Genomic DNA, 17,698 nt, shown 5'->3' with positions numbered 1-17,698 from the left:
CTGGGTTGTACTAAGTGTACGCACAACGAATACACCCAGCTAGAGAAAGGTTTTCGAAAATATCTTCTAGTCTGTCAGAAAGAGGTGCCAGCTCTTGTCATTTCTAATTTTCAAGCTCGAACAAAAGGAAAGGACAACCAGCCGACTCTTTCAGGGCGAACAGCGCATTGCTTACAGCACTAAGGAACAGATACAGAAACGGTTAGAAATTAGATTTGATTTTTAGAAATAAATTTGCTTTTAGTAAAAGGGCGGTCATTTGAAGCCGTTCCCTAAATTTGTGTAAATAAGATTAATTAGTTAGTAGTATTTAACCCTTCTCATGGCATTTGGAGAAGGGTCCGGAAATCTGTCAAAAAACTTATCCTCAGAACATGCACTTCTGCACCCTTGGAGGAGGTTTTTGATGAATAGATGGATCGAGATTTATTTATGTTTGCATTTTAATGTCTGTTACTGATGTTGCACTTCTGTACTCTTAGCAGATATTATAACAAGTAGAAATAAATCGTTATTGCTTGAAGTTTATTAGTGAAATCAGTCATAAATGGTACTTTTATCTCTTGGCTAATTTCTGCTTATATTCCTAAAGTGATATGCAGCTGAGTTCTTTATATGTTAATGTATGAATGTGTGTATTACCATTTGGCACTTCTGTATGGTGGAGTCATTTGTTTATGCTTGACATGTGAATAACTAATTATGCGATATGCTGTTCACAACTGTTTTGCCTAACTTTTTATGCATAATGGTTTATCTTCATTGATTTATATTCTTATAATAGCTGAATGATCTTTATTACCAGCTATTGTTCGAAATCTTTTTAGATCGCATAGTAGAAGAAAATACCCCGGGTTAGCGTAGACTAGATGTATTGTTTTTTCATTAGATGACAATAGCATAGAGTTAGTTCAGAAGTTAGAATTAAATTAGGTTAAAATACCCTTAGATCAATACCATCAAACTCTACACACATGCACACCCCTCACATTGGGAAACTGGTCCCATTAACCCCAGTTGGACCCGCTACTCCAAACAGGCAAGAAGCCGCCAACCAGGTTCCGGACCGGGTGGGTATCCCCCTTGTTGTCGACCCGATTTCGGGGCCCTCAACGATATGTTAATAAGAGCTCCTTTCCTCTTGTATTTCATGAGTATGTATACTTCTTATTATGTGACTTTGATGGATGTTCTATCATTGTTATTATTCTGGATATATGCTAGTTATAAGCATGGTTTCATGACAGATTATAGTTATGGCTCTTAACATGTTTTAATAGGTAAGTGAATGGTTATTGAACGCATGACCTAATAGATGTTATTGCAGCCATTATGAGATGGAATTAGGCCTTCTTGATGACTCTTAGATAAGTATCAAACCTCTATGTTCAGATATGCATTTATAAGCTGTAGATTACATGTTCACAATGTGTTTGATGAAATTCCTAGTATGTTCTGGTCAGTCTAGGTCAAGTTCTTGGTTGAGATTGAATGTTTATCTTTTCCATCATGTCAATTATGATTCTCTAGTGAGATTACTGAATTAAAGAAAAAATATTCATTTATAACCTACAAGTACTATATACACAAAATGTTTGTATAAATGAGCAATTCGAACCTCCAACTTCCGAGGGTCATAACTTCAGAATACGATGTCTGTTTGACTATCATAATACCTAATTTAAAAGATATCTACGAGGAGGATGGAGAAAATATGGAAAATACTCTTACAATTTTCTAGTCTCTCCATTTTCCTAAAAATGTTGTTTAGGCCCTCAAAACGGCCTCATAGGTTTAGAACCCATGAAAAATACCAAAAATAAAATGTTTTGTTAAATTTAAGGAGATAAGCTTGGAAAAAATAGTGTTGGGTCAGGTTGGGTTGATAACTGTGTTATCATGTGTCGTTGGGTGGTTTCAATCAGTTATGGACATATTACCCAATTATCCATAAGTGCATATTAGCAATTAGGTCTCATATAGTAACTCTCATCTTCATGTTTACTCTAGTGAGCAACTTAAAGTGGGTAAATATGGTGTGAGGGTGTTACAGAATGGTATAATATCTCCCAAGTTCAACACTTGGACTGGATGGGTGGAATGTGTTTGTCATGCATGCATGTTTGTTGTCTATGTGTTTGTTATGTATGCATGGTGATGGTCATTGTTAGAGGTGTGTCGTCATGTAGAACTTGATGTTATTGTTGGGATGATGGACATGTTGGTTTCATTTTACATATATATACATATGTTATGCTAATGTAGATTGATCTTGTAGACGAGATACCCTCCCCTGAACTTCACTGAGGTATGCTTGATTATGTTTATGTTTGGTTATCTAACATAGCATGTTTGCAGGAAGTAGAGGATCAAAGATGACAAGAAAAATTGTGGACTAAAGTTCACGTGACTCTCCCTATAGATCAGATGAGCAACATGGTGATGTACACTGGCAGATTCTAGGAGTTGTTGACGCATGTGCCTTATCTGAAGGAGGAGAAAGTGAATATTTAGAGATTCATTAGTGGGTTGGTGGTATAGTTCAAATATAGGATTGAGTTTGATGATCCTAGATCATTGGAGGAAGCCATCAGAAAGCTAAAGCATTGTTATGAGAAATTAAAGCATGGATTGAAACTAAGAAGGATTGGAAATGTAATGATAAGAATAAGGTAAAGTGGGATAAGAAGTGAAGAAGACATCATGACATAGGTAGCAAAGAGAATGTAGCATTGCCTAAGAAGTTGAATGCATCTGACAGAGGGCAGGGATTTCAGTTTGAGGAGTAGAACAAGTGTGATGGAAGGAAAATAACAGAGCTATCATGGAATGGGAAGCTCATAGGACTGTGGATGAGGTGAGATCATTTATGGGGTTAGCAAGTTACTACATGTGGTTCACGAGGAACTTCTCATGGATTACCTATCATATTACATCCTTGCAGTGAAAAGGGAAGAAATTTGAACGGACATAGGAATGCGTAGCTAGTTTTGAACAATTGAAACAATTGAAACAATTGCTTACAAATTCTCCAAGATTAAAGATTGTAGATCCATACAAAGATTTTTTGGTTTTTAAAAATGTTGGCAACATAGGAATATGTGGGGTTCTAATGAAGGAAGGATAGGTAGTAAGCTATGATTCAAGGAAATTGAATGAGCACGAGCATAACTACTTGATGTATGATCTTGAGTTGGCAACTATTATTCATGCATTGAAGATCTGGGGGCACTATATTCTTGGCAAGAGGTTTATCTTGATGAGTGATCACAGTGGATTGAGATAATTATTTGACCATCCTAATCTGAATGCTAGACAAGTTAGATGGTTGGTGACGATCAATGAGTTTGACTTTGAGGTCGGGTACATTAAAGGTAAAGACAACATGGTTACAAATGATCTTAGAAGAAGAGTGCATGTGAATCACATAGTAACTATGAGATCATATGGGACAGATTTACAAAATCATATCTTACAGGTAGGACAACAGAATAATAGGTATAAGGAACTTAAGAACAAGTTACAACAATAGGGTACAAGTGAACAAGATGTGGACTATCATCTCATGGCAGATGGTTTGGTGAGATTTATGGAAAAGATATATGTACCAGACAACGGTGAGATCAAGAAAATTATCTTGAGGGAATTTCATGCTAAGCCATATTCAGGTCACCTAGGATATAAGAAGACATTGATAGTAGTGAAGAAGTTCTATTATTGGCCGAACTTGAAGAAAGAAGTGGCAAATTTTTTTGTGATATTTTTGGATTGTCATAGGTAAAAGCATAGTGTAAGCATCCAAGTGGATTATTACAACCGATTCCAATTCTAGAGTGGAAATGGGAGGTCATTTACATGGACTTCATTACAGTTTTTCCGAGGACCTACAAACAACATGATTCTATTATGGTTGTGGATGTTGGGTTGACAAAAGTAGCACACTTCATTCCAGTAAAGTCTATGAATTTAGCAAGTGAAGTAGCATAGGTCTTTGCCAGAGATATAGTGATATTTCATGGTGTTCCAAATAAGATTGTGTCGAATAGGGATGTTGAGTTCACTTCTAGGTTTTGGAAAGAGTTATTTGCAGGTATGGGTACAAAGTTGGCCTTTAGTACAACATATCATCCATAGACAGATGGCCAAATAGAGAGGATCAAGAATATTTTGGAGGACACGTTGAGGATGTAGGTCATGTATCAACAACGAAATTGGGAAGAGTATCTTCCATTAGTGGAGTTTCAATATAACAATGTCTATCAGGAATATTTCAAGATGAGTATCTTTGAGACGCATTATGGGTGGAGTTGTAATGCTCCTATCAGATGGAGCGATCTAGTGAACATGGTATTGATTAGACCGGACATGTTGGCATAGATGGAATAGGAAATGAAGGCAATCAAGAAGAAGTTAAAGGTAGCATAAGACATGCATAAGAGTTATGTAGATCAACACAGGGTGTTTAAGGTGTTTCAAGTTGGGGAGAAAGTGTACTTGGGCATAAAGCCCAAGAAGAGAACCTTGAGGATTGGATCATGTGCCAAGCTGTCACCTCGGTATTGCAGGCCTTTCAATATTCTTGAGAGTATTGGAACAATATCCTACCAACTTGCACTACCTCCGATAGTGAAAGTCCATGGTGTTTTATATGTGTCATTGCAGGAGAGATTTCCCAAAACATTAGGGTGGAAAACCACAATTTTATACTTCTCATGAGGCATAGACAGTGGGGGATGTTGGACATAATATTCCTTCAATTTATGCACCGTTGGATGATAGGTAGGTGGATCACTAGGCGTCTATTATCAATATGGATAGTAACACCAGATATAATTATAGTTATGTAAATCCTGACCTAGTGGATAAGTGTGGTTTGAATAAATAAGTGCATATAGAGTCTTGGTTAGTGCAAACAGGTACTAAGAAGAGAGTTCATCACTGGGTAAGAATTTGCGCATTTGATTTGAATGGTATGCCTACATCAACGCACTTGAATATGCTTCCATTGGGATCATACAATATGCTGTTGGGTATGGACTGGTTGTATATCCATAGGACCAAGGTGGATTGTTATGAAAAGACTATTGAGTGCTTGGATGACAATGGAGAATAGAGAATCTTGTAGGGTGAGAAGAATGCAACATTAGTTAGAATGGTCACAACTATGTAGGCAAAGCGTAGTCATAGGAAAGGGTGTGTGTTATTTGCAATACACATTTCCAGTGATAAAGGTAAGGATGTTAAGGATGTAGAAGTCTTGAAGAGGTATCTGATTTTACAACAGTTTCAGGATGTGTTTCCAACAAGGATTTCCGAGTTTATGTCTATGGATTTTTCTATTGAGTTGGTACTAGGAGTAACACCAACATCGGAGGCACCTTATAGGATGAGCACACTAGATTTGGCGAAATTGAAGTTTCAGTTGAAGGAAATGCTTGACGAGGGATATATTAAGCCAAGTGTGTTGCCTTGGGGTGCACCAGTGTTGTTTGTGAAGAAGAAGGATGGTACCCTTAGGTTATGCATTGATTATAGGCAGTTGAACAAGGTGACAATTAAGAACCAGTGTTTGTTGTGGAAGAGTGATGACTTGTTTGACCAGTTTAAGGGAGCAATAATTTTCTCGAAGACTGAACTAAGATCAAGATAGATCAGTTACACATCAAAGAAGAGTATATATGCAAAACTACTGTCTGGACTAGGTATGGGAATTATGAGTTTGTTTTGGTTCTGTTTGGTTTGACCAATGTTGCAACTACTTTTATGTGTTTGATGAATAGTCTGTTGCGACCCTATCTGGACAAGTTTGTGATTGTGTTCATTGATGACATATTTATATATTATAAGAATGATGAAGAGAATGCAGAACATTTGCATCAACAATGTTGAAACTGTTGAGAGATGATCAATTGTATTCCAAGATTAGTAAACATAGTTTATTTCAGACATAAGAACATTACTTAGGGCATGTGATTTCCAAGGAAGGCATAACAATGGATCTAGAAAATATAAAAGCTATCATGGAATTGGAAGCTCCTTGGAATGTGGATGAGGTCAAATCATTTATGGGGTTAGCAGGTTACTATAGGTAGTTCATCAAGAAATTCTCACAGATTTCCTATCCTATTACACCCATGTAGTGAAAAGGGAATAAATTTGAATGTATAGAGGAATGTGAAGCCAGTTTTGAACAGTTGAAACATTTGCTTACAAATGCTCCAACATTGAATATTGGAGATCTAGAAAAAGAGTTTGTGGTGTGTACAAATTCTTGTAAGAGAGAAATTTGTGGGGTTCTGATGCAGGAAGGACATGTAGTATGCCATGAGTAAAGGAAATTGAATGAGCACTAGCAAAACTACATGGCACATGATCTTGAGTTGGAAACTATTATTCATGCATTGAATATGTGGAGGCATTATCTTCTTGGCAGGAGGTTCATCTTGATGAGTGATCACAATGGATTGAGATACTTATTTGACCAACCCAATTTGAATGCTAAGAGAGCTATATGGTTGGCTACGATCAATGAGTTTGAATTTGATATCAAGAACATTAAAGGTAAAGAGAGAAGGGTTGCATATTCTATTAGTAGAAGAGTGTAGGTGAATCACATAACATCTATGAGCTCATATGGGAAAAATTTACATAATCAGATATTATATGGATGACAACAGGATGACAGGTGTAGAGAACTTAAGCAGATGTTAAAAAAACAAGGTATAGGTGAACAAGATGCAGACTATCATCTCACAATAGATGTTTTGGTGAGATTTAGGCACAAGATATATGTATTAGACAATAGTGAGCTCAAGAAGCTTATCTTGAGGGAATTTCATACTAAGTCATATTTAGATAAGCTAGGATATGAGAAGACATTGACAACAATGAAGAAGTTCTACTATTGGCCGAACTTGAAGAAATAAGTGGCAGAGTTTGTTGCAAGATGATTGGATTGTCAACAAGTAAAAAGCAAAGTGTAAGCATCGAGTTGGGTTATTAAAGTCGATTCTGATTCTAGAGTGGAAATGGGAGGTCATTTCCATGGACTTCATTATAGGTGTTTGAAGGACCTCCAGAAAACATGATTCTATTATGGTTGTGGTTGACAGGTTGAAAAAAGTAGCACAATTCATTCTAGTAAAGTCTGCAAATTCATGTAGTGAAGTAGCATGGGTCTTCGTCAAAGATATAGTGAGGTTGCATGGTGTTCCGAAAAATATTGTGTCAAACAAAGATGTCAAGTTCACTTCTAGGTTTTGGAAAGAGTTATTTACAGGTTTGGGTACAAAGTTGGATTTTGGTACAACTTATCATCCGTAGACAGATGGATAGAGAGAGAGGATCAACAAGATTTTGGAGGACATGTTGAGGATGTACATCATGCATCAAAAATGAAAGTGGGAAGAGTATCTTCCACTGGTGGAGTTTGCATGTAACAATGGGTACTAGGAATCTTTGATGATGAGTCTGTTTGAGGCAATTTATGGGAGGACTCGTAATACTCCTATCAGTTGGATAAATCCAATGAACAAGGTATTGATTAGACTAGACATGTTGGGAGAGATGGAATAGGAAATTCAGGTAATCAAGAAGAATTTTAAGGTAGCACAAGACAGGTAGAAGAGTTATGAAAATTAACATAGGGTGTTTAAGGAGTTTTGAGTTGGGGAACAAGTGTACTTGCATATCAAGCCAAAGAAGAGATCCTTGAGGATTGGATCTTATGCCAAGCTGGCACCTTAGTATTGTTGGCCTTTCAATATTTTGAGAGGATTGGACCAGTAGCCTAATGACTTGCACTGCCTCTGATAGTGATTGTCCATGATGTTTTCCATATGTCATTGCTTAAGGAGTATGTGAAAGATGTTGATCATGTGATTGTCTGGTCTATATTGTAGGTGGAACCAAAAGGAGAATTCCAGTTGGAACCTCAATGAATTTTCCAGAAAAATATGCTCATGCTCCAAAATCGAGAAATCAAGTAATTTAACGTGCAATGGAAGCACTTAGGGACCGATGAAGCTACATGGGAGATGGATGATGAGATGTGGGCTATGTATCCTTCCCTATTCGTTGGTTGAGTGGATGTATCTTGGTATATGTTTGATGTTGTGTTTGGTTATGTCTATATATGCATATGTCGTAAATACCACATCGAGTTGTGTTATAAAGCTCCAAAAAGCGGTATGGTGTTCATGATATGTTGGTTATGTTTTAGAAAATGAATATGATGTAAATGTTGTATCGAGCTATGTTATAAAGTTCCATAGGCAGCATGTATTTTTTGGCTTATAAGTGTCATTGAACACCGAGGACGATGTTCCCCCAAGGGTGAGGGTTCTGTAACAACCCTGGTTAAAAATCCATGTAACAAAGTTAATAAAGAAAAAAATAATACCAAGGTCATGAGATACATATTCCAATATGAATGTTTGGAAAAAACATAGTGCTGGGGATCACTTGTGATTAATAAATGGCTATGGAAATTGGAAAAGCGAATGAAAAAGGAAAAGAGGCATTAATTGACATTTTATTATAAATAATGGAAAATAAGAGAAAAGGAAGGTGAGAGGTCAAAAAATTGGATGTGAGGTAATTGAAGAAAAAATGGAGGAAAATGAAGAAAATAGAGGCCTCAATGATAAAAAGGCTTCTGAGGATAAGTTCAAAACCTTTTTTCAATTTTAGCTTGGAGCTCTATTGTATCCTCTCTCTCATACTCTTGGACACATGTAGAGTTTTCTTGGAGCAATCTTGGAGGATTTTGGTATACTTTTGGACTTGGAGAAAGAAGGCAAAGAGAAAGCAAGAAAACACAATGGGACAATGGAATCAACGACTACAACGGGTTTTCTTTGCACGTATCAAGTTGCGTGTATGATTTCTCTGCTAGTTTTCAGGTGCACAGTATATGCTTGTGTTTATTTGGTTATGATCTATTATTGGTATGGAGGATTTCCTGGATTGACAGTGGTTTTTCCTAGCCTTTCCTTTTCCTGGATAACCATGGTGTTGTGGGTTTTATCCTTTTTTTTTTTTTTTTTTTTTTTTTTTTTTTTTTTTTTTTCTGGTTGGTGCTCATGCTCCTTTATTTGTGGGTTGAGTTAATAGTTCCTATAGCCTTGGTTCGAAAAATGCTCTAGAAAACCTGTAACAACTTGGGTTGAGTTACTAATCCTGTAAGCCTTGGTCGGACAAACGTTCTGGATCCATTACTGGGTTGAGTTACTAGTACTATAAGCCTTGGTTGGACAAATGCTCTAGAGCTTGACGACAACTGTGGGTTGAGTTACTAGTCCTAGAAGCCAGGTTGGAACAAACGCTATGGAACCCTGGACATCTTGGGTAGAGACCAATCTGGGGATGGTTAGTGATGTTCGACCATGAGGTGGGACCACTGGTTGAGGGTTGAGGAGGTTTGGCCTCTAGAAGACCTGGTTTGGTTTTCTTCTTTTATTCCATGAGATCCAATATTCATACTTGTAATATGGCATGGGGGTGATTGGTTGAAAGGGATATTGGGTTCAACCCAATCTATGGTTGGGTGGTACATGGAAGTATCTGACTTGGTTGAATTTTGCATATGTTAATAAGAGCTCCTTTCCTCTTATATTTCATGAGTATGTATACTTGTTATTATGTGACTTTTATGGATGTTCTACCATTGTTATTATTATGGTTATATGTTGGTTATAAGCATGGTTTCATGACAAATTCTAGCTAGGGATCTTAACATGTTTTAACCGGTAAATGAATGGTTGTTGAATGCATAAAATAATAGATGCTATTGCAACCATTGTGAGAGGGCATAAGACCTTCTTGGTGAGTCTTAGATAAGTTTCAAACCCTTATGTTCGGATATGCATTTATAACATGTAGTTTACATGTTCACAATGTGTTTGACGAAATTCCTAGTATGTTCTAGTCAATCTAGGTCAAGTTCTGGGTTGAGATTGAATGTTTATCTTTGCCATCTTGTTAATCATGATTCTCAGGTGAGCTGACTGAATCAATGAACAAATATGTATTTATAACCAATAGGTACTATGTACACAAAGTGTTTGTATAAATGAGTAATTCAAACCTCCAACTTCCCAGGGTCATAAATTTTGTATATGATCTCTATTTGACTATCATAATACCTTGTTTCGAAGAGCTCCATGAGGAGGCTAAAACAATCAAGAAAATTGGTCTAACTCTCTTCTAGTCTCTTTATTTTCCTTGAAAATTTCGTTTAGGATCTCAAAATGGCCTCATAAGTTTAGACCCTAAGAAAACTGCCAAAAATAGAAAGTTCTGTTTAACTTGAGATAAACCTGGAAATTTTTTATTGTCGGGTCAGGTTGGGCTGATAATAGTGTTATCATGTGTCACTGGGTGGTCGTAGTCAGTTTTGGACACATGGACCCAATTTTCCATAAGTGCATCTTGAAGTCTCGCATAGTAACTCTCATCTTCATGTTTACCCTAGTGAGTAGGTTAAAGTGGGTAAATATGGAGTGACGGTGTTACAAAGTGGTGTCAGAGCTCGCAATTTCAACACTTGGACTAGATGGGCAGAATGTGTTTTTCATGATGCATGCTTCTAGTCTAATTTTTTGTTATGTATGCATGGTGATGGTCATTTTTACAATTGTGTCATCGTGTAGAAGTTGTTGTTGTTGTTGGGATGATGGACATGTTGATTTCATCATACATATATATACATATGCTATGCTAATCTAGATTGATCTTGAAGACAAGATAACGTCCCCTGAAATTCAATGAGGTATGTTTGATTATGTTTATGTTTGGTTATCTGACATAGTATGTTTACAGGAAGGAGATGATCAAATATGACAAGTAAAATGGTGGACTATAGTTCACGTGACTCTCCCTACAGATCAGATGAGCAACATGGTGATTAGTACTCCCCTCACATAACAAACACATTGAGGAGTTTGAAGGAAAATATAATAAGTTGCAAAGAGAATAACGATAGGATCATTCGGTCATAGGAAATACTTGCTAGGGCATACGAGAAACAAGAAGAGGTTAACGTAGGCATCCTTCAGAGCTTGTCACGCTGCGAGAGATAGGGACCACTTAGCATCAGTGATAGATAGGAGGACAAGACTAATGGAGCATATGGTAGTAGGTTTCATGGTGGGCACAAGTCACATAGATATGGTACCATCAGGGATGGTGGATTCTTCTACACACTTGAAAGGAGAGGCAGTGGAAATGAGATTTATTATAGTTCTTGTTCAGACAAGTACCATGGCCATCATCACTATCATCTATATAGGATGAGTGACAGGGAATATTTATCAGATGAGTTCAAGAAATAAAATCCACCTACATTTGATGGAGAAACGAAGAAGTCACAAGATGTAGAAGTGTGGTTGGTTGGGATGAATAATTTCTTTAGATTACATGATTATCAGAGATCATGAAGGCCAAAATAGCTATGTTCAGTCTTAAAGGTAAAGCATACATTTGGTGGTAAGATGTAAATAATTCCAGAGGTATTCATGAAGAATAGTTTACTTGGAGTGAGTTCTAGGGACTTTTCAAGAAGAAGTATATATTAACACTCTATGATTTCCCTAAGTTGAGAAAGGAATCCCAGAGGTAACCACGAACTGCTTTAGGCTAGAATCTAGCCCTTCTATCCTCAATATGGCTCTCTCACTTAGGTCACTAAACAAATAGTATTTGAGGCTATGTTATAAGCTTAACAAAGTTTGATTTTTAGAGGTCTGTTGATGAGAAAAGGGGAAAATCCATTGGGTATGGAGTCATGTCGAATCTGATTTTGTCTAGTGAGTTGATGGAAAAGAGAGGGTTTCTCCATAGAGGCAAGGTAGGTAGCTTTGGTGGTGTATTTAGATCAAATTTTTGTAGAAGGTGAATGTATAAAGGGTGAAAAACTAACACATTAGAGCATCAAATCATGGACGAATTCTAAAGTGTTGCTTTAGCTTAAAACATTGATAACTTAGAAAACTAAAATACAACATTCATTGAAGCTGAATTCTGAATTAATAATTTGGTTTTCCAAGAAAGAAGATGCAATTAAAGAGATGTAAACATATATATTAACTTTCAAGACCAAAGGATCACAAAACCACCAAAAATCTAACTCAGGAATCCCTGCAAATTACACCTTTGTCTTTCATTCATTCATTGGCAAAACGTCTTCTGAAAAATACAGTGCACACAGTTTTATCCTCTAATCTCAAGAAATAACACCATTTACAATGTTTTTGATATATTTATACATCATTAAATATTTGATCTCCTACCCTAGGTGGTCAAAATCATTGACCAAAACCAACTTTAACTAGATACATCCAAAAAATAGTGCATATACTGAAATATAGGATTAGTTTCACCTACTACCAATCACTGTCTAGTACATCATTGACTTGGAATATATACAATTAAGCCTTAAATACATCTCCTAAAACAATATTCCGCTATCCATAATTATGTAACTACTTCTAGGAGCCAAAATTCGAAATTTGAAACAAAATAGAGCTAAATGTCTAGACTCACAGCACTTTAGGCAAACTCGCAGTATATTGTAGTGGCTTCCATGCTTTGTACGATTACGACATTTGTCTGTAAAAAAGAATCAAATGGGTATGCTTCAAATACCCCTATGATGGTGTTGGACCTCCTAAACCATATTCAAAACACTTGTATACATCCCTTTGACTTGTAACCCACTTTTGCAGTGCACTCTCTGTTTTCGCAATACCTCCAAAATCTGAAACACATGATGGATTTTCCTTAATGTGAAATGTTGGAAACATAAAAATGGGTGTTGGAACCTTCATAAAACTCCCTAATGAAAACAAAACTTCCACCTTCACTATCCCCCAATTGTCAAAATTCATATATGAAAAGCGCAGTAAGCCCCTTGCTGCGTTTTTGCAATTTTCATCAAAATTTTACCTTTTTTTTTAATCTCCTGAGCCAAAAACAAGGTTTTAGAGCTGGGTTGAGGTTTCCTACTAGAGATTCACCTTTGTACTAGCCTTTTCAAATGAGTCCAACGACTTGTCTTTCTCTTCCTTCCAACTTCTTTGACTTCAGTAAGCTTTTTCTTCACAACCTGAGTCTTCTTTTTAGGACCAAGTTTTGTACATATAAATTTTTCACTTGCCTATGTAGAGGCAAGTTCCACTTCAAATTATACTTAGATTTTTAAAGGACTGGTATAACAACCTCCACCTCTCTTAACAAAGCCAACTTATCCCTATGATCTTTCTCTACAAGTTGGCATCCACGCACACCTGCAATACTCAAAATAAACATGGTAGGTACAATGATGTGTTTAAAATAGCTAAAATCAAGTGAAATGGTGTTTGATTAGCTTGCCATTAACAGGCCCTCCAACAAGCAACTCCCATGTCAAGCCTTTCAACAAATAGGCATTGTTTCCATGAAAAGTTGAAATTTTAAAGGGTCCCTTCCATAAATTTTCACATGCTTTTCCTTTTCTTCATTCCTGGCATCCCAACTCAACACAAGGTCATCAATATTGAAATCATCATTCTTCATCCTTTTATCATGAATAATCTTAATCTTTTCCTGAATCATATGAGTGTTATTGTAGACTTTCTCTCTAGTCTGTTGCAACTGTATCATTCGATTAATCCTCCTCTGCATATCATTTGGTTCCACCTCTTCTTCCTGCAATAATTTCATTACTGGAACTCCTAGGGAAGTAGGAAAAATAACATCAACTCCATAAACCAATTGGAAAGGTGACATCCCAATCGATTTCTTGGTACTTACCCTGTCTTCCCATAATGCATTGATCAATTTCTTATGCCAAGTCTTTTTGTTCTCCTATAGCAATTTCTTTATGATGTTGACTAAGCTCTTGTTAGAGGATTATACTAGACCATTGCCTTATGGGTAATAGGTAGTAGAATGACCAAACACTATGTTATATTTATTTCAGAAATTAATCATTCTTTTATACTTAAATGCAACAACATTATGAGTAATAATCTTATGAGGACAACCAAACTTCGAGATAATGTTTTCTTCCAAGAATTGAATAATCACTGAATCTATGGTTTGCATGGTTGGAATTTCTTCAATCCACTTAGTGAAATAATCTGTAGCTGTCAATATCCATTTGTGCTAAGCTAATGAAACTAGATGAATCTCCCCGATGAAGTCTAATCCCCACTGCTAAAAAGGAACTTCCACTAAAATAGGTTTCAGAGGCAAAGGTAAAAGTTTCTTCTTCCCTTCAAATATTTGACATTGATGACAGCTAGAGACCCCTTTGTGCACATCAACAAACAATGCAGGAAAATAGAAACCAAATCTCAAGATTTTATTTGTTGTGGTTTCCCATAAAAGATTCCCTCCATAATCAACTTTATGAAACTCCTCCATTAACTTATTTGCCTCATCCTCTAACAAAAAATTCACCAATATTCCTCCCGCATCTTTCCAATATAAAGACTGATCTATAAAGTAGAATTTAATAGATTTTAATTTAAGAAACCTCACCTTTGTCTTTGTCAAAGATGACACTCTAGTTGAAGATAAATTTCCTGATGAATATCTTTTTGCAGTAACTACTCAGACCCCTTGGTTTGCAGATATTGCCAATTACTTAGTCACAGGAAAATTACCTTCACATTTGTTTCCTAAGGAAAAAAGAAAAATCATTCAAACAAGTGCAAGTTACTCATGGATTACTAATGAATTGTATAAAACAGGTCCAGATCTCATGATTAGAAGATGTGCTCGAGAAGATGAAATGCCTGAAATTCTTAAGGCATGTCATGATGAACCTTGTGGTGGACACTTTGTTGACAAGAGGAAAACCTATAAAATCCTTCATTTAGGATATTATTGGCCCTCCATCTTCAGAGATGCCAAAGAATATGTCAAAAGGTGTGATAGCTGCCAAAGGGTAGGAAAACCTGCTCCTTTAGATGAAATGCCACTACAAACTCAGGTACTCATTGAACATTTTGAAAAATGGGGCTTGGATTTTGTTGGACCAATTAATCCTCCATCTAAACAAAAGAAGTATATTTTGGTATGCACCGATTATGTCACCAAATGGGTAGAGGCTAAAGCATTACCTTTTGCTAATGAAAAATCTGTAGTTAATTTTCTTTTTGAGGACATCTTCACTTGTTTTGGTGTTCCAAGAGAAATTGTGACAAATCAAGGATCTCAATTTACATCTAAAATGGTGGAAAGGCTTGTGGAAGAATACAAGATCAAACATAGAAAGTCTACTCCTTACCATCCACAAGCAAATGGTCAAGTTGAATCTACCAATAAGGTGATTGAAGGAATTCTCACTAAGATTGTACATCTACATAGAAGAGATTGGGCAGAAAGGCTTCCTGAAGCCTTATGGGCCTACAGAACTACATGGAGGAACACAACAGGACATACTCCCTATGAGCTTGTTTATGGGAAGCAAGTCTTGTTCCCTATAGAGTTTCAAATCAGAACCTTCAAAATGGTAGTTCAATTGGGACTGGATTTATCAGAAGGACAAAAACATAGATTGGAGCAACTCAATGAGCTTGAGGAAATCAAGCAAGATGTAGTTCAAAGAAATAGTTTAGTTGAGTAACAAAGGGCTAAATGGCATGATAAGTATATCAAGGAGAAGAAGTTTCAAGCAGGGGATTGGGCACTTTTGTTTGATTCAAAATTCAAATATTTTCAAGGAAAATTTCAGACTCATTGGCTTGGGCCACATGAGATTGAAGAAGTCTTTAATAATGGAGCAGTGAGAATAAGGACAATAAATGAAGGAAAGGTACCTCTTTTTGTGAATGGTAATTGGTTGAATATATATCAAAAGCCAATTTCAAGGGAGGATTTTGTCAAGATTTTCCAAGATAACATTGAAATGAAGTTGGTGAAGGAGAATTCTTCTTCTCCACTAACTTAGCTTTTATTTTTCTTGTATATATATACATAAAAAAAAGAAACATAAAAAAATAAAATAAAATGTATAAGTATGAAAACCAATCATCAATTGGCATACTTATACAGAAAATACAGGGTGAAAATCAGAGATTTCTGACATCCTATTTTTTCCATTTCCTTTCTGTAATAAGTTGTGACATAAAGCTACATTCATTTGCAGTTCATAATCTGCAAATTTAATTTATTTTTCAGTTTCATTCCATCTCACTCCACTTTCATTCCATTTCACTATCATATTCCATTTCCATTTTATTTCAGGAGCTGATTCCATTTTGCAGCTAATTTGATTATGTAGCCATATCTCATTCATCAGCTCTGACATAATCTTGTTTTGAAGACCAACATGCTAAAAGGGTACCTACGGATCAATATCAAAGAAAAAAACAAACGAAAAGGTTATGTTCAAAAAGGTAAAGTGCAAAAAATTATTTTAAATAGAAAGGTTAAAAGATAAAGCATATATAATATGGATATTCATATGTTTCCTTGATGAATCATCATTTGAGTTGATTGCAATCTCCATCATACTACATAGCCGCCACATCCTCCATATTTTTTCACATAACAACCCATAATTAACTCCCTCGTTGTTATTAATGGTCATGACTATGGCGTAACATACTTGTCTATGTTTCTCCAAAACCCCAACCATCTACTTATTTCATACAAACCCGTAATTTCTTTCACCATATTCACAGTCAATCCATTTCATAAAACTAGGAAGGTAATTCTGAAGGTTGAGAACTATGCGTAGTAGAAGGCATGAGGCTAATTGTCAGGTCAAAACTGATAGGATCAAAGTACATGGAAGGGTACCCACATCTCAAAGAAATTTCGCAGAAAGATGGATGGCTTAAATTCATTGAGAAATTTGACGGTTTTCATAAGGAAATTACAAAATCCTTTACTTGATCTTTTGATGGCACAAAGGTAGAAATTGGACATATCAAATTTGCAGTAACTGAGTCATTCATAACTGAGGCTATAAAACTTCCAAGGCATAGTGAAAGATGGTTAAATAACAAGGAGTTCCACAATGAATCATGGAAAGTAATACTCAAAACCCATGTATGGATGTCTCTGTTTTTAAAAAAGGAATTCCCATTTCAACTCTTAAAAGTAGGTGGAGGAACATGCTCATGATATTATAGAAATTTATCACTTATGAGGGGAGATTTGGTTGCATGTATGCCTACCATATCCGTTTACTGATGAATTTATTATAAAATGGAAAAATCAATCTTCCTTTTTTCCTGCTAAATAGTTTAAGAAGGATGGCCTCAAATGTGCAAAAGAAAATAGAGTTCATAGGTACAACCTTGTATCATCATGGGCTAATAAAGGTATTGATTGAGTTTCATTTATTAATAATAGGAGATACCTGGGAGAATTTCCTTATTAGAAACCATTTCCAAGAAGCACCACAGTCACCAAAAAAGATAATGTCAGAAGAAGTAGAAGAAAGAAGACTGGTATAAGTATTGAAAACAGGTTTGAGTCTTCATTACAGAAAGATGATGAAAAGTTAATCTCTGAAGAACTGATAGAAATCAAGAAGCAAATCAAGGCAAGAGGGAAGATAAGAAAGGAGAAACAGGTCACGAATGAGGAGAATGTAAGTCCTCCACAACTTAGAAGAAGCTCTAGACTCCAAGGTTGGTTAAGGAAAACATCATCAAAAGGGACAAAGTTTATCAATTTAGATGAGGAAACCCCATAAACA

The sequence above is a fragment of the Pinus tabuliformis genome, chromosome 6 (assembly GCF_031772625.1).
Source record: "Pinus tabuliformis cultivar Carrire ecotype Pingquan chromosome 6, CPIR1, whole genome shotgun sequence".
Classification (NCBI taxonomy): Eukaryota; Viridiplantae; Streptophyta; class Pinopsida; order Pinales; family Pinaceae; genus Pinus; species Pinus tabuliformis.
The sequence above is the reverse complement of the archived record's forward strand: the minus strand, read 5'-3'. Positions refer to the sequence as shown.